Here is a 27,584-nt window from a genome sequence, read left to right on the forward strand (position 1 = left end):
CTCTACCACTCAGCCACGACCCCAGCCCTAGAACGTAATTCTTAAGGTTCAGGAAAGTTTGCACAAAAACTCAGGTTTCTAACTGTCCTTCAAAGTCACCAGGAGATCTGGCAGCCCCAGACTGAGTTCTTACACAGCAAGGATTGCTAGCACTGTCCTGTCAGTTTCCATGACTCCGGAGTGCAGCCGAGTCCTCTTTGCCCCTTTTGTGTCTGGCCCTGGAGTCCTTGAGTGTTGCTAACACACTAAGCGTTAGATGAGCTGGGGCAGCAGGCAGGAATCAGCATGGAACTTCTGGTCCAGCCCTGCTTCCTGCTTGCTGTGTGACTTTGCTCCAGTCACACCACCTCTCTGTGCTTCAGTTTTCCTATCTGTCTGGAGGCCAATAGACTAGATCAGTGGTTTCCCAATTTAAGCCAAGGCAAGGCTGAGAGGTGGGCTGCCTTGTCTCCCTTCTCTCCTTTCTGAATTAGGCCTGGGCATCAGATTTTGCTTAGGTGACTCCCTGTTTATCCAGGGTTCAAAAATTCCTGGGTAACTACTTGTGTTAACCCCATAGCCAGGGCCTTGAGGTGTATTACAAGAGAAAAGAGACAATACCTTTTTCATTTTTATTTTTTTTGTCGTAGTGGGGATTGAACCCAGGGTGCTTTACTGCTGAATTCTATCCACAGCCTCCACCTCCTTTATTTTTGAGACAAGGTCTTCTAAGTTGCTGAGGCTGGCCTCAAACTGATGATCTTCCTGCCTCAGTTCCCTGAGCTGCTGGGATTACAGGCATGCGCCAAGGCTTCTGGAACCATAATGTGTTTATAGATAGGAATGATGGAATTTGATGAGCAGCATTATTCTCCTACAAAGAGAGGCTCTCCTCCCCTGTTTTACAGATGAAGAAAGTGAGGTTTTGAGAGGCTGAGTAACTAGCCAGAGGTCACAGAGCTACAAGTGGCCAAGAGCCCATGTTTGTGTCATTGCAGACAGTGAGGCCCTAACTACTTTTTTTGTCCCTTAGGTGGCTTGGGAGGAGGTGGGTGTAGAGAGGTGCCCTGCAGCAAAGGGGAGGCCAGTGCCCTGGGAGACCCTGCCACCTCTTGCACTAGCCCTTCTTGCAGGCCATCGGCACACACAGGGAAGTCCCCCTCTGGCTGTGTGCTCAGGACCAGGCTTCCCTCCCCCAGGGCTGACCCGGGCTGGGCTCTGGGCTCCAGGTGATCAGGAGGTCTGGCAGCCCTGGACTGAGTTCTTGCACAGCAAGGGTCAGTGGTCCTGTGCGCTGCCTTCAGATGGGGTAGGGAGTTGCACGCGAGGCCCATCGAGTCAAAAAACCCTTGTGGTTCTTTGCAGGTGTAATAATTGCTCACCGAGCTCCACAAGCCACATTCTGCAGCCCAGACAACTGCTGTGGTTGTTATGAGGAACCTGAAAAATGGGGGTTCTTGTAGTTCTCAGGACCCAGCGTGTCCTGTCTGAGTCTAGGTTCTCCCATCTGAGAAAGGATAACCCCTGTCTATTGCCACTCCTAGCCTGTGTCCCTTTGATGGAAAGGGCAAGTGAAACCTCCTCTGCCAGGCTCCCCCTGCAGCTCATCCCTTCTGCAGCTTCTCTCAGGAAAGGGGCTGAATTCTCCCATTTACAGGAGATATCTGTAAAGGCTAATGTTATAGGCTCTGGCAAATGTCCTCAGCTGCTGAGGGCTGGGCTTGTGACTGTTTCCAAGGCCTCGTCCATTCCAGGCCTGGGTTCCCAATGGCTGGGGGAGCCTGGAACCAGCCAGGACCTCCTGGCAGCCTCTAGCCAGTCCTTGGGCGCAGGCTGCCCTTCCTGCACTGGCTGCTTCCTGAGTGCTCTGGGCTCCAGGGAAAAAAAGTGGGTTCTCAGTGAGCCCCACAGCCCTCCAGGAAAAAAGAGATTGCTTTCTTCCTCCAGGTGGGGCCTGGGCCTGACTCTCCAGGGCAGAGTGGAGGGCTGTGGCTCTCGGGCCTGCTGAGATCACCCTTCCCAGGTGGCTCGTGGGTGGGATGTGTGTGGAGATGTGCTTGGTCTTAGCGGCTGTCTTAGTAACAGGGTGCTATCCTGTCCATCAGGGTTCAGGGTGCACATGACAGAGGTGACAACATAGGCCCAAGAGGGATTTCCTGGCCGGGAAGAGCTGCTGGGATGAATGGGAGGAGGACTAGGGCTTGGTTGGCTCCAGACCCTAGGGGACCAAGGAATGGACCACCCTCCAGGGAACCCCATCGTGGGGAGAGGCCCTTGTCCTGGTGTCGCTGTGTCCCTGGGCTGCAGAACAAGGGCTTGGGGAAGCATATGCACTATCCTGGGTTAAAAGGGAGAGTCCCTCAAGGTTTGCACAGGGAATAGTTGGGTCTTAGGGCACAGTCAGAGTGCTGGCAGCAGAGGCGGGGCAGAGGCTGCCTGGAGGCGGGGACACCTGCCTGAGCACTGCTGCTGTTTGGGTGTGCTGTCCCAACATCTTTGGAGGCTTCATCAGCCTAGGTCGGGGTCATGGGGTGGGCTGGGTGGAGAGGTTTTTTGCACATCAGACCAGCTTTGGGCCCTGGATTGGGTTTACCAAGTCACAGCACATGGGACATTGGGATGGGAGGTATCTTGGGGGAAACCTGGTCCAGTCTCACCTTGTACCACAGGGAAATGGGAGTCCAGAAAGGCCAAGAATTTCTCCAGGGCCCCACCACCCAGGAGGGACAGGTTGGAGAGAGGGGGTCGAGATGGAGCACCACAATACCCTGTCCTCAAGGGAGTATGGGCACCCTGGGGATGGGGCAGAGGGTTGTAATGAGGACACACACACACTTTTAAAAACACTGACTGCTCATGAATGCTTATGGGACAAAATTAAAAACAACCCTCAGCCACCCTCCTGCATTTCCAAGAGGCCACCGCCATTCTAGTTTCTGATGCCTGGTAATAGGCAATTGCGTGTTCGACCACATGTGTGACAGACACAGACATCTTCCTCCTGTCACTGCACCACGCTGTGGTCTGTGTTGGTAACAATTCCAAACCTGTTCATTCAGCACCACTTCAGGACTTTCTCTTTCCCTCCCTTCCTCTCTGCCTCCTTCCTTTCTTTCTCTCTCTCTCTTCCCTCTTTCTTTTTTGGTACTGGATGTGAACCCAGGGCCACACATGCTTGAGAAGCACTTGACCACATAGCCACACCCTCAGCCCCTTCTGTTATTTTGGGAGGGGATTGAACTCAGGGGCACTCCACCACTGAGCCACCTCCCCAGGCCTATTTTGTATTTTATTTAGAGACAGAGACTCACTGACTGCTTAGCACCTCTCCGAGGCTGAGGCTGGTTTTGAACTTGGAATCCTCCCATCTCAGCCTCCCACACGTGTGTGGCCCCTACTGTTTTTGAGACAGGGCCTCACTGAGTTGTCCAGGCCAGCCTGGAACTTGCGATCCCCCATTTTCAGCCTTCCAAGTCACTGGGATTGCGGGTGTGTGACACCACATCTGGGACTTTAGTACTTTGTAAGTCAACTTGTTTTTGTTGACACTCGAAACACAGACAAGTCCACTGTCCACCAGCGTGTTCCAATGAGGAACAACAGGTCAAGCTTCCCAGGGGCCGACTGTGCTCCACCCTCTGCCCGAGGACAGTGGCTGCCCTCACTTGGAGGTTTTAATTGCTATGTGTTTGTTTTAGTTGCTTTTTGTTTGAAAAACCAAACCAAACCCCAAACCAAAACAAAACAAAACAAAAAAACCCAGCCGGCACACCCCACTGGAGATTTCCCAGGGAGGATTGCTTGGGATGGCAATTCGGGTGCTAGGCTTGGGGCTCTGATTCTGTAACACAGGATGGCTTAGGCTTCTCAAACCCAGTAATGACAGTGGGAAAACTGGAGGCCACAGGGACCTTATTTTGTCCTGCTCACCCTCATTCCAGTCCTACCCCCTTGACTGTCCACACACAGTCCACCATGCCTGCAAGACATGGCTCATCTGTCATGCTGCAAGACACAGACTCCCCAGGGAAAGTGGGGAAACTTAGGAAAGTGGCTTAGCCTCTGCCAGTGTATGTGTCCCAGCCTCTACCAATAACATGACTCGGCTCTCTATCCCCCCTGCACCGTCAGAGCCTAGAGCGGGATAGGTGGGGGTCATGGGTGGAGCACCCACAGCGTCTGCTACAGCACGTTACCCAGCCCCAGCCTCCACAGCTTCATCTGTTAAATTGGAACATCAGAACAATCTTGCTTGTTTGTTTTTTTAAATCATGTTGTTGTATTTTTTTTATGTATATTTTACTTATTTTTAGGTGGTGCTGAGGATCGAACCCAGTGCCTCATGCAATCTAAGCAAGCAGCTCTATCACTGAGCCCCAGACCCAGCTCTGGACAGCCTTGTTTAAAAAATAAGAAGCCAGTCATGGTGGCATGACCTTGTAGTCCCCGCTGTCCCTGCTGTACAGGATGCTGTGACAATGAGAATCACTGGAGCCCAGGAGTTGGAAGCCAACCTGGTCAACATAAGCAAGATCTCGCCTCAAACATAAGATAAAGCCAGGCACGGTGATGCCCACCTGAAATCCCAGCTGCTTGGGAGGCTGAGGCAGGAGTATTGTGAGTTCAAAATTGGCCTCTGCAAAAGTGAGGCGCTAAGGGTTGGGGTTGTGGCTCAAGTAACAGAGCACTCCCCTAGCACATGTGAGGAACAGGATTCCATCCTCATCACTATAAAAAATTAAAGATATTATGTCCACCTTGAACTAAAGAATATATATATATTTTTAAAAAAGGTGCTAAGCAACTCAGTGAGATCTTGTCTTTAAATAAAATACAAAATAGGGCTGCAATGTGGCTCAGTGGTCAAGAAATTAGGCTTTTTCCCAATTGTCTTACTAATGAGCACATGCCATTTAGAAAGTGGTTTTTCCACTCTACCCTTCTGTCATAAATGTGCTTTTCCTCACTCCTTCCCTAAGCAGGCTGTGAATTCTCCATATTTCTCTTTTAAATTATACATTTCAGCTTTAGATTATGCCATTGGTTCCAAGTTGTATAGAATACAAGTGAAAGTAACCAGGAAGGAGCCTGAATGCTGTTTTGACTACATATTTTCTTCATTAGATATTATAGTCCATCACTTCTAGATTTGGCCCTCCATAAGCTTTAGAGCATGGACACAGTTCAGCCACATTCACAGCAGAGGTGTGACAATTGTTGATTCCAGTTTCCAGTAGAATAGTCTTCATTTGCATCTGAATTCTCATCAGCATGGTCCTTACTGTCTGTATTTCTATCAGCATTCTGGTCATGGCCATTTATCCCATCTTTCAGATATTTCAGATCTTTACAGGTTTAAGGCTCTGAGAGGAGTCCCTCTTGGATGCATCACAACATGGCAGGCGCCATGTTGTGTATCTCTCAAATCTATATCTTATCTCTTTCTCCTTATAAAATCACCAAAACTCCATCAAAGGGGCTCCATCCTAATGAAGGAATCAAACCTAATCATTTTTCAAGGGCCCTACCACTAAACACCATAGTCCAATTAGTTTCTACCTTCTTTAATATCATTGACATAAGATTTTTGTAATTAAATTCCTTCATGAGTTCAGAGAGACAACCCATTTTCATACATAGCCTACAACGTATACTCAATTCATCATGGAAGAATTACTTAGACAACCTCTATCATATAGTCTTCCAACAATACTTTTATTAAAAAGTGAAGACGTTTTTAAATATCCTTCAATTAGCATTTTGAAAAACAAAAACCATAAATATGATAATAAATTCACCTGTATTTTAAGTTTAACATGGCTTGTATTTTAGTGTTTTATCATACATCTGTATGTAAGGTGTGTTTATGAAGACTTCTGTTTAAATATAAAAATAGTGTGAATATAAACTTATATGCTTATATGTCTATATATGAGCAAACTCCCAATGAACATATTTTATACTTTTTTAACTTGAGCATTTGTAATCTAATGTCTCTGCAGACAAATAATCTTCAAAAATATTTTGAAACTATTTTACCATATACTATCATAGTAATAACGTGTAAGATATTAACCAATAGATTATTATTTATAATTCATACAAATAAAATTATAGAACACATTTTTATATAAATATTTAACCTGAATATCAAGAATGATTGAAATTGGAATTACTAGATCAAAAGTATACAGTTTAATAAAAGTACACACATACTCCAAAATTTTGGCAAATTTTTCTTCAGAAAGTTTAGGAAGTGAAAATTCTTATATCAGTTTAACTTTATTTTCATTTTCTTTAATGATGGTTAAATATATATGCATATACACATATATTTATCTGCATATATAAAGAACTGAAAGTTGATAGCTTAAAATGGCATCAAAATCTTGTTTTACTCAGTGGCTCAGGAGGGTGAAGCAGAATAATCACAAGTTCAAAGCCAGGCTTAGAGACTTAGTAAGGCCCTAAGCAAATTAGTAAGATATATATATATATATATATATATATATATATATATATATATATATATATATACACACACATATATAAATTTAAATTAGTAAGATATATATATATACATACACATACATATATAAATTTATGTAAAATATTTATTTATTTATAGGTTGTATATATGGAAAAGTTATAGATAATGTCATATATATATATATATATATATATATATATATATATATATACACATATGATATTATCTATATTTTTTATTTCTTTTATTCCAAATGAGTATGTTCAGTGATTCTAATGTTTTATTATTTATACTGCAAAATATAATAAACTTGTGAATTTCTCCTCTATTCCTAGTCTTACAACCTTCTTCTCAATTGCAAAATTAGTTATTCCAATGTTAGTTATCCACACCTTTTTCTTTGATTTCACTTCTTTGATTCTAATTTTGTCATCTAAGTGTTGAGTTTTCCAGATGCAGTGACACACACCTGTAATCACAGCTGGTTGGGTGACCCCCCAAAAATGTTGAATCCATCTGGTATTAATAATAGTATGTTATCAAGATCTAATTTGATTTTCAAATGAAGCAAATTTGTTCATTGAAAAAATCCTCTTCTTTGTATTGAATTGCAATTCTCTTTATTTATTTATGTATTTATTCATGTATTTATTTTAAGTATTTTTTAGTTGTAGTTGGACAAAATGCCTTTGTTTTATGTATTTTTATGTGGTGCTGAGGTCTGAACCCAGTGCCTCATATGTGCTAGGCAAGCATACTACCACTGGCCACAACCCCAGCTCCTGCAATTCTTTTTTTTACTGTGTACATGAACATGTGTACACACTTGGACATGCACATTTGTATCCACATCTAAAGTAACATCTTCTCTAAGATTATTTGTTTGTTACCCATTTTTTAGATTTTTAAAATGAGTTGTTTATTTAAATGATCTAATTCAGAAGCTCTCAAGATTTATTATCTATTAGCTCTATTTCAAATAAAATGTAAAAGCATTACTTTCAGTAAAAAGACTCAGTGAAAAACAATAAACTCTAAACCTGTTGATCTCCTAAAAGTTGAGAGTAGAACAGTGGTTAGGCAAGATTTAGAAGGGGTAGGGAAGTTGTCAATTGGAATAGTTTTATAGTTAAAAGAAATAATTTCTGGAGTTTTATTGTAAAGTAGAGTGACTTAGCAATAATGTATAAAGAATTGAAGGGAGATTATGAAGGTTCTTACTTTAAGAAATGATAAATATTTAAGAAGGATTTGTTGTTTACCGTGAATCTATGATTATACAATGTATACAAGTGTTTAAACATCCTATTATATCAATCAGAAATAAAATAAAACCTAAAAAATCTCAATTGTTATATTCTCCAATCTTGCACAACTCTTATAAATTAATTCTCAAATAATTGACATTTATGCAATAATTAGTTTTCCCATGTAGGAATAAGACTCTGAGGAATTATATAATCATCCAAGGAACTTAATAATTGCAAGAGTATTGCATCTATGGGACACAGAGAAAATAAATATTACTTTTGTCCTGAATTAAAATGAAAATGATGGTATGATTTATACTGCATCTCTGACATTCACCTTAAATTATTAGACAGTTTTTCTTCTCTGTGGACTAGGGCTATCTCAGTGGCAAAGTGAGCTTGCAAACATTCAGGACAGATCTGAGTATTGATAAAACCATTTTTTTTTAAAAATCAAAGATAATATAGAGAGAACACATTCGTTCTATTTGTCTTCATTCTGTTATGCACACTATACTCTCACTCCCATTTTCTAATATTGATCACTTTCGTTAAAGAAGAAAACATTTTATATCATGGAAGTTATTGAATCATTTTGCTGAGGTAAATTTTAGTTTATTCAAGTTTTGAATGTTTGCTTTAGAACTGAAGGAAAAGGCATTGAATGGAAGGTTTCAAGAACTTAGCTAGGAACACTGGATGGGCAGTGATGTCAAGCAGAGCTCATTTTTCCTAACTGGGTGCTTCTGGGGAGTCCACCAGGAGGTCAGTTCCTTCTTTGGTTTTCATGCTAACTGTCTGAGTTCAAGACTGCTGCAATTTCAGTTCTCTGGGTTCATGAGGCTTTCTAAAACTTATATTGGCAGTAATTTTAGATTTAGTGAAGAAAAAAAAGTCAATGAGTGTAGGAACCAGGGAATAGGATGCATTTTCCTTCTGAAAGGGAACTTCATGTGAGAAAGAAAGTTTATCTGTGATACACTATATTCATATAGGCAGGAAGGCTGATAAGGGCATGCTAACTCAGGTTGTTGAACAGAATAAAATTGAAAAGTAGTGTTATAATGTGATCATCAGTTATTTTCTAAAAATAATTTTAGTTACACATGTGCACAATACCCTTCTTTTATTTATTTCTTTTAATGTGTTGCTGAGGATTAAAACCCTATCACTGAATACCACAGCCCCACCAGTTATTTCTTGCAAAGGTTATTTTTGAGCTCATTAAATGAATGAGGTACATTCTAAGTGCCAGGTATTTATCAGTTAACAGACAAGTGTTTTCATACGTGCGAGGGGGTAACTGGTTCTTACAGTTGCCTGATTTATAGAAGATGTTAAAATAAATGTCATTATAAAAAATAAAAATAAATGTAAGATCAAAGAAATTTTATCACAGAATATATGTGTGTGTATTGACATTTGTATTTAACATTTTGCAAATAATAATAACAGTTAATGTAAAGTGCTTGCAAATTTTTTCTGATCCTCATGCAATAACTAATCACTATGTTTATACTAGCAACATGTCATAAAATATCTATAGGTTAGAATAAGCTTTTTTTTCCATTTCCCTCAGAACCTCTTATATGTAATTTTGTATAACAATGCGGGTCTCCTTGCATTTGCATGCAATTTCCCTTTTCTCTCCCTTTCCCTCCCACCTCATGTCTCTGTTTAATGTTAATCTTTTCCTCCTGCTCTTCCTCCCTGCTCTGTTCTTAGTTGTTCTCATTATATCAAAGAAGACATTTTGCACTTGTTTTTTAGGGATTGGCTAGCTTCACTTAGCATAATCTGCTCTAATGCCATCCATTTCCCTGCAAATTCCATGATTTTGTCATTTTTTAGTGCTGCATAATACTCCATTGTGTATAAATGCCCCTTTTTTTATCCATTCATCTATTGAAGGGCAGCTGGGTTGGTTCCACAGTCTAGCTATTATGAATTGTGCTGCTATGAACATCGATGTGGCAGTATCCCTGTAGTATGCTCTTTTAAGGTCTTCAGGGAATAGTCTGAGAAGGGCAATAGCTGGGTCAAATGGTGATTCCATTCCCAGCTTTCCCAGGAATCTCCATACTGCTTTCCAAACTGGCCGCACCAATTTTCATTCCCACCAGCAAAGTACAAGAGTACCCTTTTCCCCACATCCTCGCCAGCACCTGTTCCTGTTTGACTTCCTAATGGCTGCCAATCTTACTGGAGTGAGATGGTATCTTAGGGTGGTTTTTCTTTGCATTTCTCTGACTGCTAGAGATGGTGAGCAACAAGTCAGAAAATATCTATAGGTTAGAAGAAGCTTATGCTTGTTAGTATTTTTCCTAGTGTAATGATTCTGGTAGCACCAGATTCAAACTATAAAGAGCACTGCTTTAAAATAATAGACAATTATGAACAAATTTCCATTAGACTTTTAAGTTGTTTAATAATCATCTGCTATTTAAAAACATCTAGCACAGATTTGTGTTTCTGAGGTTAACTACAAAGGTCTGCACACAAATCATTAAAAATTCCTGGGCCATTTTATATTTTTTGTTAACATAGTATTTTTTTAATTACTGTATCATAATCTTACCTGGAATTTAAATTTTCAATTTCAGCTTTGCTAATACACTTAAATTATTCAGCTAAAATATTTTACAGAACATTTTCAAGAATATATTCTGATATAAATCATATGTGTTGTTAATTATTCATTTGTAAGCAAATATTACCACAATAATATTATGTAATATTATTTAGAGTGTGAAAGTATATAGAAATATTTTGAATTATATATATATATATATAGATAGATAGATAGATAGATAGATCTATATATATATATAAATATATATATATATACACACTCACACACACATACACACATCACACATACACACAAAGCTTGAAAAAATAATTTGGTTATCTATTGGCTAGACAAATGGAAATTTAAATAAATTTAGCCTCAAACTTGCCATGTAAATTTGAAATAGTTATACATAGTACTGATTTACTTGTTATTTTCTATGTAACTGTATTGTTACTACATGTCATAATCAATTATAACACTATGAAATTTGTAATCAGTATGAGCATATCATTAACAAAAATCAATAATACATTATTGCATTTCTGTGAGTTTACAAATCTCCAGTCCTTCTTAGAAAGACTTACTAAAAGCTTTGAAGGATTTATAAATTTAACGTATTACTGCAATGTGTTGTTGGGGTCCATTACTAAGAAAATAGATAGTTTCTAGATGGCATTGAAATACTTCTCTAAAACTTTGAAGAAAGTATGGAATGTAAGCTGGGCAAAAGAATAAAAACTACCTCAGGCATCAAGAACCACAGGAACTCAAGCACCACAGCAGCAAATTGTTGAATGAGCACTGCACAGTGCATCTTAGCCATACTCATGATAACCTGGGAGTTCACAGCTATCAGACTGAGGGAAGATTGAATAATAGAGAGTTTACAATTCATGTTAAGAGTGAATTGGACCCAATTAATGGTCTGCCCTCAGAAAATTAATGTGTTTTTAAGGTGCACGTACAATAATATCCACATATACCCAAAATGAAAATTGTAATTTGTTAAAACACAAAGACTATATAAGTCCTGTTACATTTTCATTTTTACATTTAATCATTTCATTTAGTTTACATGGCAATCTCTAGTCACATACTAGCTTACATATTTTTATGTGTTGTCAAATTCTTTTCATCAATTTCAATACTTAAAGATGAAACTAAACAATTCCATTATTATATTTTAAGAAATTACCACCATGAAGAAAATAGACAGGAAATTCATCTTGTCCTTAGTTTACTTTGCTTTCTTTGTGTATTCTCATGCAGTGCTTTTTATTTATGATCTTGAGAAAGCCATGGGAAGGGGAATTTACCTTCTTGCAAAAAAACAGAGAAATGTATTATAGAATGTTTAGTTGTTTCCTGGTGGTATCTTTTTCAAAAGGTATATGGAAATGACATTATAGACAATATCAAGTTACAGTTAAATATTTTTCTGTCAAGGAGAGAGGAGATTTCAGAAATATGAATCTGCTCCTCTTTGGGCCTATCTTAAATTCTGGCTCTTACACCCAGCCAACTGTCAGGCACAGATCTATGTAAACATGAGTGTCTCACGGGTGGGCCTGAGATCTTTCAATTCCAGTCTTTAAATATAAAGTTTCTTGACAGATGATATTTTAGGAAGACATCTCCTGAGACTTTCTCACAGTTCAATCAGGCATGTCTCGATTTGTATAGGAAAATCTCTGCATTTGCTCTATTGTTTCTTGTAAGAGAGAGAGTGTGCTCCCAATGAGTAGACACATTAAGATTTGCCTTTACAGAAGGTTTACCCATGATTGTTTAAACATGATATTTATGCATTATTATTTTTGTGGGATAATAAATTCAACATAAAGTATTCATTCCCATTTTAAAATTACAACCTTGGTTTCAGACTTGATAAGGGTATGTAAAATTTTCTAAAGAAAATATTTTATATAGAAGAAATAATGTAATACCTTGAATTTCAAAGAAGTTTCACATTTGACTGAACCATCATGTGGAATAAAAAATATCTGAAACGTCCAAAGTACAAAAACTACATGATAAAGGGTCCAGAATATATAGGGATCTAAAACTATTTTTTTGTATGAAATACACTTAATGGTCTCTCCGATTTTACAAATTCATTGCTAGCTTATAAAACAAAAACTATTGAGTTACATTTACCTTTGCAGATGCACAAAACACACAACAAAAGTCAGACAGAGATTAAAATATTCCAGCCTTCCCATGAGGTGATATTATTTCCATAAACTTTATAAAGCAAAATTAAATTCTTCTCTAATTATAGCTAAATATATTCACAAAACTTTAAAGATTAATAATGATTTAAGAAATTTTTAAGAACTTAAGAATACACTTAAGAAAATGTCCTGAGTTATTGTAAAAAATATTTTAATGCTGTTTTGTTTTAGGCTTTACATAATAAATTTGCAAGAGAAAAATAAATGCTTTTTCATAATAATATAATATGTACTTAAGAGTATGCAGCTTAATATGTGTTTCTTTGTAGTGACATATTTCTAATAGTAAAAAAAAATTAAGAATTTAAATACTTAAGTGATTCTGTTTTTGTATGTTTTAGGAAAGAAACAAATGTGATGAGCTTATAAGGGATATTATCTCTGAAGATCAAGTTCATATCCATGAAGAAATTACAACTAAAAAATATGAACTACTTTGTAAAATATCCAAGTTACATATTCAAGTTTCATTTAAAACTTTTTTTTTCCTTTCTCTTTTTCTGGGAGAGCAAGTGATTCAGTATTTTCCTCGTAGGAAAATTGAATTACTAACCAGTAATTACAGTTCTCTGAATGTCATATACTCAGTGGATTTGTATTAATTGTCTTGGGGCATTTTGGCACATGAGTTCCAGTAATGTAACATTGTGAAATAAAGAAAATTAAGTTCTAATAGATTATATCTTAAATTTGTCTAGTATATTTCTATAAAGCCACTTTGAAATTTTTTTTTCCAACAGTCTTGTGAAATAGATTCAGTTAACCCAAGATGTAGTTCTTTAGCACACAGAAAGGTGGAATCCAAATCCAAGATCCTAATGTCATTTATGAAGCTAGAAAAATCTGTGCATGATGAGGTACCACAGATTCACTCTGCTATATTGAGTCTGCAATTCCATTTGTTAAATTATGTAGCAAAGCAATATAAATGGGAGATACTAATCTTATAACATTTAAAATACCCTCGCTATCATCGTCTTGTAATTTTTAAGCATTTAATTCATTATAACATGCTACATATTAATGTATGAATTACTAATTAATATGTGTATTTAAAAACTGAGATAAATGTAGAAATTCAATTACTAGGAGAGTTTTTGAAAATACAAGATATTATAATCTAGAATCTAAAGTGAAAATGTTTAAGCATAATTATTATATTTCCAGTTATATGAACAGTAAGAAATATCTTACCATTTTAGAACCCTTAAAGATAAAAATACATATTTCATTGAATCAGGATTTTGTTTTAGGGTATAATGCAACTAAGAATGAACTAGTATTTTTTTGGAGAACGAAAGATAAAAATTTTACCTTATGTAATATTGATTTTGGGAAATTTTGAAGAAATACTTTAAAAAGCTTAATTTCCTTTAAATTTTAAATGTTTCCTTCCTATTGCCAAATTAAAAGATCCTACTTTTCCTTGACTTATATTCAATCAGTAAGGTTAAGTATTATTTTAAAACACATGAGCTTACTTATTAACTAAGAGGTATGAAAATGAAGAAAGCTATTATTTTAGATATTTGGATGGTAAAAATTGCTATTATGCAAAGGGATTTTATCTTAATTATTCTGGAAGATGATTCAATTTATTTACATTGCATATCGTAAAATTAGCATACATGATTTATTTATTCATATGATTATCTGGAAATAAATATTGAACTAAGAAAAGATTAAGTTTTAAAATTAAAAATTTGGCTCTTGCCCTCTGAGTCAGTCTGAGTCAGGGGATAGGGGACTTTTCCAAAGAGCTTTGCAACTCTAGGCCACATAACCTCCCGATCAGGGAGATTAATGAGACACTGGAGGACAGAAAGCCAATCAGTGCATTTGCTGTGAAGAGGAGGGTCATCAGAAAATGGAGACATCCCTGATGCTTCCGAGGGAAGCCACATGGTCAAGCAAGGCCTGGACCCATCCTAGCACAAATGGCACTAGCAGATGTGACAAGCTGCTGCAAGTTCCTGAGGACTCCCAAGGAAACTCAGCTGACTGTTAACAATAGATAGAAACAAAAGTCAGTTTGACTTGCTTCATCTTAAACACTTAGCAAAGACAGTCAAAGCCAAAACACAGCTATTCCTGGGCATTTTAAATAAAATAATAGTTAAATGTAACTTCCATAAATAAGTAAACAGGAGGCTTCAAAAGAGATTCTCAGACAGGAATGCCTGATTACTATCAAAAGAAACTGCCAGAGTAGTTTTTAGTTCAAGGCCTTTATTTCTAACCTACGGAGGTAGGCTTAATGTTTGCTAGTATGGTTATCCAGCCCTAAGTAACAGAATTAAATATTTCTCTATTAGACACAGAGGTCATACTAGTAAAAGGATTTTGCAAGCTCAGATGACATTAAGTTATTAAACTGTATCTTAAGGAAAAGGACATCTGTAACCCTAAAAGTTAAATGTTGTGTTTACACCCCTGACAATTCTGGCAATGTGACGAATATTCTTAAAGATTTACATGCTCAGATAGAAGCCATGTCCTCAGCAACTTTGTCATGGAAACAATATCTTAGCTCCTGGTTCTTGAAACTTCCTGGTGGAAAACATTGTTAGTCTTTGTCTTTGCCATCATACTCATTGGCATATTCCTGTGCTATGGGATTTATTGCTGCATCAATCTGGTTCCAGTACTAATGAATTCTTGTTTCTCTTGTAGACCACCCATCACTCAAATGGCCTTCCAGTCTATTACTTCTCAATCAGACTTCTATCATGGACCCACTCGATAGACCCGATTTTTAAAGGGAGATTCCAAACTGCTTGCCCCACACCGTCCCTTGTCAGCCTGAAGAAGCCAGAAAGATTTTCTTCGCCCCCCTTGCTTACAGCAGTAAGGAGGTCCCAAATTAGAGGGGGGAATGAAGCCAGATTTAAAGTTATGTAGTCAGTGTAGTTAGGTAAATTGGGTCTAATATCGAGTGAAATCTAAAATGGAGGCCATGCTGGGAATGACTCAGGGAAAAAGCAGGACAATTCATGGAATGTTAATGAAGTCCTGAAAAGGCCCTAGGCCAAAGTCCACCTCAAAGAAATGTTAATGGAGCTCAGAAAACAGCCCCCAACAGATTTGGAAATAGCCCATCCTAGAGAAATGATAAGCCCATCCCAAAAGGTGATAATTGGGCCCACCTGTGTCCTAACCCCTTCAACCTATATTCCATCACCAAAACTATAAAAAGTGGAAAGAGCAGCCCTTCCACGGATTCCCACCTTTTGGGTCCCCTTCTTTCTCCGGGAGAAGTCTTTTCTGCTGTCCTTTAATAAATTTCTAATTTCTACTCTGAAAAAAAATTCATCTTGTAATAAGCATATTTTGTTACTAATGACGTACATAACAGATTTTTTAAAGAGATTGTATGCAATACATATATTTGGGACTGGGAGTATACCTCAGTGGTAGAGCACTTGCATAGCAATTGTAAGGCCTTGGGTTTAATCCTCAACTTCACAGAAAAGGAAAAACAACCACAACCAATTATTCCCTAACACTTTTGTCCATATGTTTGTGAGTATAGTATAACTTGTATTTCAAATGAAGGGTTGTGTTTCTTATTTAAAGGAATGAGTAGTTTCAAGTTTCCAGTATCAAAGATGACTTCCAGGTAGACATGTTTGTCATTGCCATGAGAACTGGTTGCCTTTTTCACTACCCTAGAATAATATGTTAAGTGGAAAATACAATATAAATTGAGTGAGTATTTTCCCAGGTCCAAGTATGAGTTAAAGGTTTAGAAATATTTTATTGTCAAAAAGAGTACAAAGTGTGAAATGTCTAATAGTTTGTAGGTTGTTCATTTTATTAAAATTAGATTTTAAGTAATAATAAAAGCAACTATCCTTTGAAACTAACTATGAGTGCCAAGTACCTTGCAAGCACTATTGTATTTGAGGTTTACAACACCATTGTCTAGAGAGCTGTGTTCCTTGTTAAGTAGGAGAGGCAGAGATAGAATTCAGACTCAGAAAAGCATAACTCTAAAATGCAAACTTTCAACCCATGTACTATATTCCCTTCTGAGCCCCGAAGTTTTTTTTTTTTTTTTTTTTTTTTTTTTTTTTTGATTTCTAAAAAGTAAATCCATTCCAAGTCTTAATTTATGTTTAATTGTATTAAATTTTTTTTTGGAAGGGAATATTCTTATTACAAAAGTAGAACATCCTGTGAAGTCTATAAAAAAAGGTAAATCAAAGAAAAAATTAATTACCCATAGTCATAATACTCCCAAATTAATTCATTCAATAACTGTAAATTCTGTAGATTTTTTAACATTAGGGATCCGTAGGCCCACATAGCCAAAGACTAGTGATGGTCTTCTTCTATCTAAAACTTAGACCCTAAAATGTGAAGGCATTAAGATTAAATGATGCCTCCCTGTTATTATATAGCAAGTGATAATGTTAAGTGTAATGTTTAAAAAATATTTTTTTCTGATAACATTATAGTTTATTAAATGTTCATGTTGTCAATGTTTACAACATAATTGATAATAGTTCATGGTATTCCAGTAAATATGTAAGTATTTTAACACTTAGTTTCTTTAATTTTTTTTTCCAACTATTGGAGTTTAGTAAAATTTTACCATGTTTATTTTTGTTTAAACTTGAATCCATGTACTTATTCATTATGCATGCCTACATGATTGCAGGAATGCATTCCTTATTTATTTATTTATTTATTTATTTATTTACTTATTTATTTATATATTTTGGTACCAAGGATTGGACTCAGTGATGCTTAACCACTGATCCACATACTCAGCCCTTTTTTTGTATTTTTTTTAGAAACAGGACCTCACTGAGTTGAGTTGCTGAGGGACTCGCTAAATTGCTGAGGCTGACTTTGAACTCACAATCATCCTGCCTCAGCATCCCAAGACTCTGGCGTGTACCACTGAAACCAGCTACATGAATTCATGTACAAGAGACCACATTGCAGTTAAATTCTCCAGGTATATTAAACGTATTATCCTTAAAGTAATTTTTATGTAGGCAATGTGTGGGGATATATATATATATATATATATATATATATATATATATATATATAAATTACTTTAAAGAATTTTATATATAATTGTATACAAACATATATAGGTATAAAAACTTGAAAAACAAGATACTTCTTTCCACTCTTTATTAGGATTATAAGATGATGGAAGAGGATTTCCCTGTAGGAAGTAAAAGGTCTCAGTATTCATATTTTTCAAGAATACCACCAAAGGAATTTTGAAGTAAGACTGCTAACAATGTGTAATGGTTTTCAGTCTATTGAGAAAACAGTGGATTGAGCAAGACTATATAATAGCACTATTTTAGAGTAGAAATTTTTTTTGAGACAATTATTCACTCAAAGAAACTTGAGAAAATGATACATTTTTTGCCTTAGAGAATTCAAAAGATGTGTTTTCTACTGTGCTGATAGTATGATACTATTTTCACAAATTAAGAGCCCTCAATAGAGAAATGGCCCAACACTCTAACTACTGTCAATGGCAATAGCTCAAGATCAACTACTTTAAAATTAAAATGACAATTTATTTTTTCAGCTCTTCTTTCCTGTTTAATTGGCATCTATTCAAAAATTCCATACATGGGTCAAATTATTTATTTACCTAGAAATACATTCTGCAATGAATTTACACTGGAGCCTTTTAAAGAGAGTTGTGGTGCAGAAAATTAGATGTCTCCTGGGTAAAACATTGTGATTTTCAATAAATGCAATGGTAGATTGGTAACATCAGTTTTTAACATTTTTGAAAGAAAATTATTCATGCTGTTTCTCTGCAGTGCTGAACTTTGAGGATTCCTATAATCATTTGACCTTATGTTACATGAAGCTGACCCAGATTTGCATGCAGAGAAAAAACATTTTGGCTCAGACAGCAATCACTAAACTCACTTAACTGAATAAATTGGTTGTTCAGTAAAAAGTCTTGGTTAAATTCCTGTATATTGAGAGATTGGGGTTTTGATGCTATGTTCAGCTTGTTAGAAAAGAAAGATATATAAACTTAGTATTACTACATAAACAAAAGCACTATTTTACTCAGGTATTAATTGCCTGAAACGTTTGTTCAATTGATTTGTTTCTATAGATAGTAACAATTCGATACCTAACCAAGCCAGTAACTATAGATAATACCTGAATTTACAAGTGTTGTCTTTCTGACAAAATTATGGCTTTCTTCTTTTACTGTATTCAATGAGTATCTTGCTTTAGGCTAAACAGTCATAGTAGATGATTTATACTTTAGAATTTTTGATTGAAAAAATATGGGTCAAATCACCATTTAAATCAGCTATTGCCCTTCTTGGACTATTCCCTGAAGACCTTAAAAGAGCGTACTACAGGGATACTGCCACATCAATGTTCATAGCAGCACAATTCACAATACCTGGACTGTGGAACGAACCCAGATTCCCTTCAATAGATGAATGGATAAAAAAATGTGGCATTTATACACAGTGGAGTATTACCCAGCACTAAAAAGTGACAAAATCATGGAATTTGCAGGGAAATGGATGGCATTAGAGAAGATTATGCTAAGTGAAGCTAGCCAATCCCTAAAAATCAAATGCAAATGTCTTCTTTGATATAATGAGAGCTACTAAGAACAGAGCAGGGAGGAAGAGCAGGAGGAAAAGATTAATATTAAACACAGACATGAGGTGGGAGGGAAAGGGAGAGAAAAGGGAAATTGCATGCAAATGGAAGGAGACCCTTATTGTTTTACAAAATTACATATAAGAGGTTGTGAGGGGAATTGGAAAAAAAAACAAGGAGAGAAATGAATTACAGTAGCTGGGGTAGAGAGAGAAGAGGGGAGTGGGGATAGTAGAGGATAGCAAAGGTAGCAGAATACAACAGTTACTAATGGCATTATGTAAAAATGTGGATGTGTAACCGATGTGATTCTGCAATCTGTATTTGGGCTAAAAATGGGAGTTCATAACGCACTTGAATCTAATGTATGAAATATGATATGTCAAGAACTTTTTATTGTTTTGAACAAGCAATAATAAAGAGAAAGAAAAGAAAGAAAAAAAAGAAACACCATAATGTTGTGAAAATAAACTAACAAACATTGTTGAAATAGTAATACTGAATGGAGAAAGAATTTTAAGTATGACTAGCTTCATAATAACTATAAGTTCAAACTATGGTGAAGTTTTTTTCTCATTAAAAGAAAAGAATGACTCTTCTTTATAGGTATAGCATCTCTGTGGTTCTTATTAACTACTATATAATAAAATTACAAATTATTGTTAGTTATACAATATTTTTATACATGTCCAAAATCATTATACATGTCCAAAATAGATTTTTCACATTTAAAGTACTTTAATCATAATAATGATTTTTAATCACTTCCCACTGAATAAAACGATCACTATCCCCTTATTTTAGTGATTAGACACAGAGAAGTTTACCTTCTTGCTTATTGACACATGAATATAGAGACGGAGGTCAGAGTATTCATATAGATTTGGTTCTCATTCATTTCTGGCAAATGTCATTAGTAGTTTGTTTATTGGCTTTTTTTTTTAATATTTACTTTTAGTTTTTGGCGGACACAACATGGGGTGCTGAGGATCAAAACTGGGCCCCCCACATGTCAGGGAGTGCTGTACCATTTGAGCCACATCCTCTCTTGGGTGGCTTTTTAATGCAGTGCTGGGTGTTCAACCCAGTACCTCATGCATGCTAGACAAGTGCTTTACCTCTTATCCATAACCCTAGTCCCCAAAGTCCTTTACTTATTTTTGGGGGGGGAGGAGAGTGTGTGTGCGTAGTGCAAGGGATTGAATCCATGGCCTCAATCAGCAAAACAAGCACTCTACTGACTAAGCTATATCCTCAGCCCTGATCTATAGTCTTTTAACAGTGACAATGGAGCAGCCTGTCATTCAGTCTTTGATTCTGCACCCACTTGGCTCAGGTTGGAGGCAGGGCATGAAACCTTGACCAATCAGTCTCTTAGGTGAGAACTGTCCAACCCTCATGCAGCCAGTGATGAGGGTCAGGGCGTCCACAATCTTCTGTTCCCTTGGTGTCTGGAGCCCACCATTTTTTCAATCTTTTTGTTGGCTTCTGTCCTGGATCCAAGCCCAGGTTACTGTGCTATGCAGAAACTGAAAACAAATCACAGGGAGAACACTGAGAACCCTGAGAGTCAGGAAATGGTAAGTGTGCCTTGTTATCTTGAGACTGGGTAGGAAGGTGGCTTAAAACTGACAGAAGTGGCAATGGTGGAAACTTGTAGTCATGGCTAGGGAGTCCTCATGGTCCTCTCCAGAGTTTTGTGGCCAGAGGGTCTCTCTGTGGTAACTTAGCGTTCACCTCCCTCTGACTAGTCTAGTGAGGCTTAGATCAGCAGTTGAAAACCTGGGCATTTTGTTCCATAATTGTAAGGTGTTTCCAGCTTTTTTCTAAAGCCCTTTGTGGGCTTCCATGTCCCATGATTCCAGCATGTCTCCAGAATGCATAATGAAGACTGAGATAATTACCAGGAGAGAACCACAACTCCATTTGTTGTATTCAAGCATGAGAGAGGCTGCTGATTTTAGGGCTTGTTACTCATAAGGGTTTGTTTGTTTGTTTGTTTATTATTTTTTTTGTGTGTGTGTGTGTGTGCGTGTTTGTTTGTTGTTTTCTTTTTGGAACCAGAAATTCAACCCAGAGGTGTTCATCCACTGATTCACATTCCCATCCTTTTTTAATATTTTTATTTAGAAACAGGGTCACTTTGAAGTTCTTAGGGCCTCACACATTTGATGATGCTGGCTTTTAACTCATTCTCTTCATGAGTCCTGAGATTTTTAAATGTAGCAGAAGCAGTATCTCAAATCCAGAACAAAAACCTGAAATCCAGAACTTCAGCTTATCTCTCCATAGGTCTCAGAATAAACCCCTAGTTTTCTAACTCTCTGTTCACATATCCAAAACTAGGGTTCTCTGTTCACAGAGAATAAGTTTAATAATGACCATGTAATGCAGATAATGGGCCTCACTCAAAGACACCTGGTGGCTAACTGAAAGATGTTAATGAGCACCATTAAGGCCTATTTCAAAAGTAAAAGACCTTGAATCCCACTTGTTGGAACACCTTCTACAAAGTCCTTTGTCCCATGGGTGATTCCTTATTGAATTTGAAGGAAAAAAGATGGGTCACAGAAAGAATAAAAGTGAACCCATATGGTAGTCAGGATGCCTTTTCCAAAGCCTATTTTAAATGCATTATGCTCCATGTTCTGCCCAAAACCATCAGTAAACTTCTAAGATGGCACACAAAAATGATTTTTTTTTTCTGATATCAATCCTCATACAACATGGTGGCCATTCTATTTCTTCTTGCTTAAATAATTTTTTTTCTTCAAAATTTATGAAACAAACACCCAGATTCATGGAAAACTGAGAAATTTTGGTTCATCTAAAAACTACACTTTCAGCATTATTAATCATTATTTCCCCATGTTTTATTTCAAATGCATGCATCATTTGTAATGTTTTTCTTGAAGAACTGGAGGGCATTTTTAAATTATTTTAATTCATAATTCTGAGATTTTTCACATGAGAAAAAAGCAGAATAATATTAGGTGACATTAAAAATAATGAATCTCTCCTAAATGAGGTCTATGTGTCCCATTTAAAATTTTTTTAAAAACTGTAATGGGTCATCAATTGAGGGTGTATTTATTTATTAATTAATTTGTTTATTTACTTATTTATGGTCAGACCATTTCATTAAAATAACCCACAGAAGGGGCTGGGGTTGTGGCTCAGTGATAGAGCACTCACATATCACATGCAAGGTCTTGGGTTCAATGCTCAGCACCAAATAAAAATAAGTAAATAATAAATAAATTAATAAATAAATAAATAACCACAGAAACATTCCAAACATTTCAGGAAACTCTTTTATTCTGGTGTGGCAGGAAAAAATAGAAGTGGGACTAACTTGAATTTAAATTACATGGAAGTTCAATCTCTCTCTCCCTCTCTACCTCTCTCTCTCTCTCTCTCTCTCTCTCTCTCTCTCTCTCAATCTCTGTACTGAGTTTTGACCCAAGGGCCTCATACTTAGAAGGCAAGCACTCTACATGCTGAGCTATTTATTCAGTCCCATTTTTTTGGGGGGAGAGAGACCAGGGATTGAGGTCAGGGGCACTCTAACACTGAGCCACATTCCTACCCCTATTTTGTATGAGTCAAATGAATATTTTTGTGATCTTTGAATGATATATGTTCCATTTAGAATTTGGACTTGCATATCTATTGCTACTTTTACATGTATTTAATATATATATATATATATATATATATATATATATATATATATATATATATATATATAATTTCTCTCTCTCTCTCTCTCTCTCTCTCTCTCTGTCTCTCATATATATTATTTTTTAATGGAGTTTTCTCACCCCTTAATAGTTCCTGAAAGAATCAAGACCCACAGTGAAACCTACTTCATCCTTGAACGATGTCTAGACAAATACAGTGAATATTTGAAATTCTCATGACCAGGAATTTCTGAAATGGAGATCCATCCGATCTCCTTTTGCTCATCATTACTGAACCAGATAGTTCCTTTATTGACTGGAATTCATAAAAATGGTGTAGAACAGAGATGCAATTGAGTTGGAGCCTGCTGGGAACTTGTCTTGGAGCAGTGGAGTGCAGGTGTCTGATAAAACATCTGTGGTGGAGCCATGTGGATCTGTCATTGGCTTCCAAATAACATGTGACTGACATGGGACAGTCAGCAGACCCTTATATGTAAAGGCCTCTTGTTTTGGGGAGAGGTTTGGGGGTGATAATCAGAGTCAGATTGCTACTCTAAGTAGGAAAGATGTATGGGATAGCAGCCCAGTTGGTGTTTTCTCTTGCAAAACCTGACTCATCACATGTGACAGTACTCCCTCCAGTGCTGTGTCCTAGTTTGTTGTAGGGACAAATGAAGCAAGGCACTGAAGATAGAAAGAAACAGTTTCATTTGGCTGCATCCAGGTTCAGAAAGCACAGCTTTTGCTGTTATCAATCAATCCCTCCAAGTTCAGGGAATTTCAGAGTTTTATACCCAGCATGTAAGTAGAGGGGCTCAGAAGTTTACAGTGTGCAGAAGTTCACATAAAAGCAGCTTTTTTCTTTCACTGTCTGGGCAAGTTAACCCTTCAAGGACAACACTTGAGAAGAGGAGAACTTCTTCTACCCTTTCTTCCTCCCTCTGCCAGCTGTTACCATGGAGCCAATTTGTAACTTATCTTAAAAATGTAGACATCTCTGTGAAGCCTAGCTCAAGGCCAGAGGCCTTGTTTGCAATTTCTTCAAAGTACTATACTGGATATATTTGTGAAAATAGTAAGGGGGTGTCCAGCACCTTGGCCAGTGGCCAAGTAAACAGGGCAACACAAAAATAGAAAGTTTACCTACATTGAACTATTTTGCAGAGACTCTTTGGCTGACAGTTCCCAAATCAGCCATGGTGAAGTGGACTTTTCTGTGGAGAAAGCGGGTACCACTACATTGGGCCCCCCTCTTCCTCCAGGGAGAATCTTTTCTGCTGTCCTTTAATAAAGCTTCAACTTTCCACTCTAAACTTGTCTTCATGTGCTTCTCTGGTGTTATACTTCAGCATTGGAAAAGCAAGGCCTCATTACCAGTAAATAGCCATAACAATAACAGTGAAAGGACAGAGATAATGCCAAAAGTAAATTCAACATTTAGAATTGAAGATAATAATAATCTTTAGTGATAAGAATTCCTTAATTTAATACTTTAAAAATAATAACAGCATGTTTCCAGGGAGCAAATTTGTGACATTGCAGTCAAGGGGAGAAATAAAAAATATCCATGCATTTCTGCCCCTTTCAATTCTTTATTCACTCAAATTCTTAATACAACTTTACTCTATAGGTTCCTAATGAAGAAAACAACAATCCTTAATGATAGGCTCTGCAGTGGAGATAATCAAATAACACCAAGCAATTGTAGATTAATTAATTCCCAGAAAACAATTTTAGATTAATTCTGAACATTGCAAAACAGATTTAATCATGACAGGCTAGTGACAGACATTTCCTCTGAATGCTAAGTTCAAAACTCTCAAGCCTTTGGCTTTATGTCCTGCAGATGCACACCCACTCAGACAGCAGTAATCAGGTCCCAAACCAAAACAGGCTTTTTCTGGTGGGGAGTGGATGACCAGTTGAGTAGAGGGTCACAGGGAGAAGTTGCATCTCTCAGAAAGATCAAGACAAGGCGATAGAGTTTGAGAGCAGTGAGGATCACACAGAGAATAGGAAAATGATGGCAAGTGATGGGATGTCAGTGTAGGTCCACATCAGGCTCTCCTGCTGGAGTACTTACTTTTTTAGGCTTGCTAAATCACTGTTTATTAGCTCTATTTTTTATACTAATTTTGTTTTTATTTTTTATTTTTTACCACACCTTGTAATTATCAGGTGCCACCAGATTTCTCATTTACCCTGAGGTCAGAAATAACTGGTCTGGTCGTCTCCATCCTGATATTCTCACCTTTCACTCTTATCAGGAGAGGAAAGCCTGCCAGCGACTTTATTCAGTTTACCAGGGTGAGGACAAGTAATTTGTCTGAGGCCATATTAGAGGGCTCTGTGTGTGTGCCTGGTGAAAATTGACCTCTAATAATAACCTCAGGTTTCAAAATGGAGTTTTTTAAATGGAGTGAGAAACTGATGTGACTCCCTTTTTGAGAAACCAGCCACCTCAGAGCAAAGCCTGTCCAAAGGGGGGAGTTACCCTTTTCCATGGAAAAACTCAGAGTGCTCCTAGGCATATACTAACCCTGCTGAGTTGTTTGTCTGTAAATAACTGGAGAGATCTTCCATGCCAAGTCATCCTGACTCAGTTACACTAGGTTAGGACCCATAGCAACCCCCTAGCTACCACAAAAAGCATGAGACACAGAAAATACCTGAAAAAGCAGGTGACCTTCCCAGAAGTTTTGTTGATTGGTAACATGATTAGGCAAGTTTATCATATACACTCTTGCAACCTCTCATGGCCTAAACCACTCGGTTCAAATATATCCACAACTTGAACTAACCAATCACCCTTACACAACTTGTTCCTGCCAATGAATGTGCTAATCAATGTTAAGAGTTGTTGTTTGACTTTTCTGTGATGTGAAATGATTGGCTATGTGTTGTTGTGATGCATACAATATTCCCCCAAATCTATTAATCCTCAATGAATTAAGGGTCAAGACTCACTCATTGGGACCACTGTATCTGAAATGGTTGTGAGTCCAGGCTTGAGCTTACAATAAACACTCTTGTGTGACTGCATCAGATTCAGCTCCTGGAGGTCTATTGGGGTCCCATGAATCTGGCATTAGAGGAGTTGCTTAGGTTCAGGCCTAAGGCCATTCTCACACAACCCCTTTCACCTTGACGGCTCTTCTGCAGATAAACAGAAGCCATAACACATAACTCCTGTCTTCATAAACTCTATCTCTTGAGTCCAGTGTCATTTCAAGTTCTGGGTTTAAAAAGACATATTCATTTTCCTTGATGTTTTCAATAAGTCACACAGAATTCTTAGGAATGGCTTGGAAGGATAACAATGTTATATTGCAAAACTTCATGAACTTTCAAATTGCTTGCTGTGTGTGACTGACCAGTATGTGAAAGGCCTTGGGAATATGTGAATACATTATGAATATAATAGAACTCTTGAGACTTTTTTCTTACTGTACACACATCCTGAGGCCAAATGAGGCTGCTTACTAGAGGTCATTTCTCAAAGAAGAGATAGTGATCATAAAGGAATAAATTAACCTATATATTATAAATAAATCTAATATATATTTGATTAAAATTGATGACATATATGGCCATGCCAAATAGTTTGCTGAATCATTTCAATTACAGTTATTTAGTTATTTTAATGTTTTGCTTACTGTCTGCATTAGAGACATCGTTGACCTGCAATTCAGGAAAACTTTTAATTCTAGCACTGAATTTATCAGGTTTTGACACTTTGATATATTACTTATTGGCATAGGATCTCTTGTTCCTCAATGTGTATATTTATAAATTTACACATTCTAGAAGGTTTTAGAAAGATAAAAGAAAATATGTATTAAAAGAGTAGTTTAAAAAGCTCTTTAATATACCATTGCTATGGTTATTAAATAGCATTTTCTTTTTAAGAATGTATTAACCTGGGGCTGGGGATGTGGCTCAAGCAGTAGCGCACTTGCCTGGCATGCATGCAGCCCAGGTTCGATCCTCAGCACCACATACAAACAAAGATGTTGTGTCCGCCGAAAACTGAAAAATATATATTAAAATTCTCTCTCTCTCTCTTTAAAAAACACAGAATATTTTAACCAGCAATATGTATACAACAATAACATAATAAATAAATATGGTACAAACAAATAAACATAAATTAATAAATGTTATATGATTTATTTTATAATAATATTGGTAAAATATACCCAGAGGTGAAAATAAACATTTAAATAATGATACATATACATGTCCATTTTTATTAAGGTATAGTGAAATACATCTATTTTTGTAATATACTTTTGTTCATGAAAGCATCATAAATATTATTATCAAATATTATTGTAGCTGCACAAAATTAAAAATCCAAATTGTACATATATCAGTAAATAAATGGCGTTTAGTGACTGAAATTTCTGAGTCTGTTATTGTGAAACACAAATATTCAGTAAAATATGCTCTGAAGAAAACCCCAATTTGAAAATGTAAAAACATAGAAAGGAGTATTTAGAGTTGTTTTACCATGAGATTAATTTAAAATACCTTTGATACCCAATCAAATACTCTGAAGTTTTTGCTCTTAAGAAATACATATGAAAGAATACAGCAATTCTGTCTCTGAGTAATGCAAGCATAAGAGAAAGATGATAAGAATATTAAGTAAGCCTCAAAAATCTGAGGATCATGAAATAAATAAATTCTTGGCAATAAAATATCAATCAATTTTGATGTAAAGTCAAAACTAATAAGCATTCTAAT

This window comes from Callospermophilus lateralis, unplaced genomic scaffold, assembly GCF_048772815.1.
Source record: "Callospermophilus lateralis isolate mCalLat2 unplaced genomic scaffold, mCalLat2.hap1 Scaffold_185, whole genome shotgun sequence".
Lineage (NCBI taxonomy): Eukaryota > Metazoa > Chordata > Mammalia > Rodentia > Sciuridae > Callospermophilus > Callospermophilus lateralis.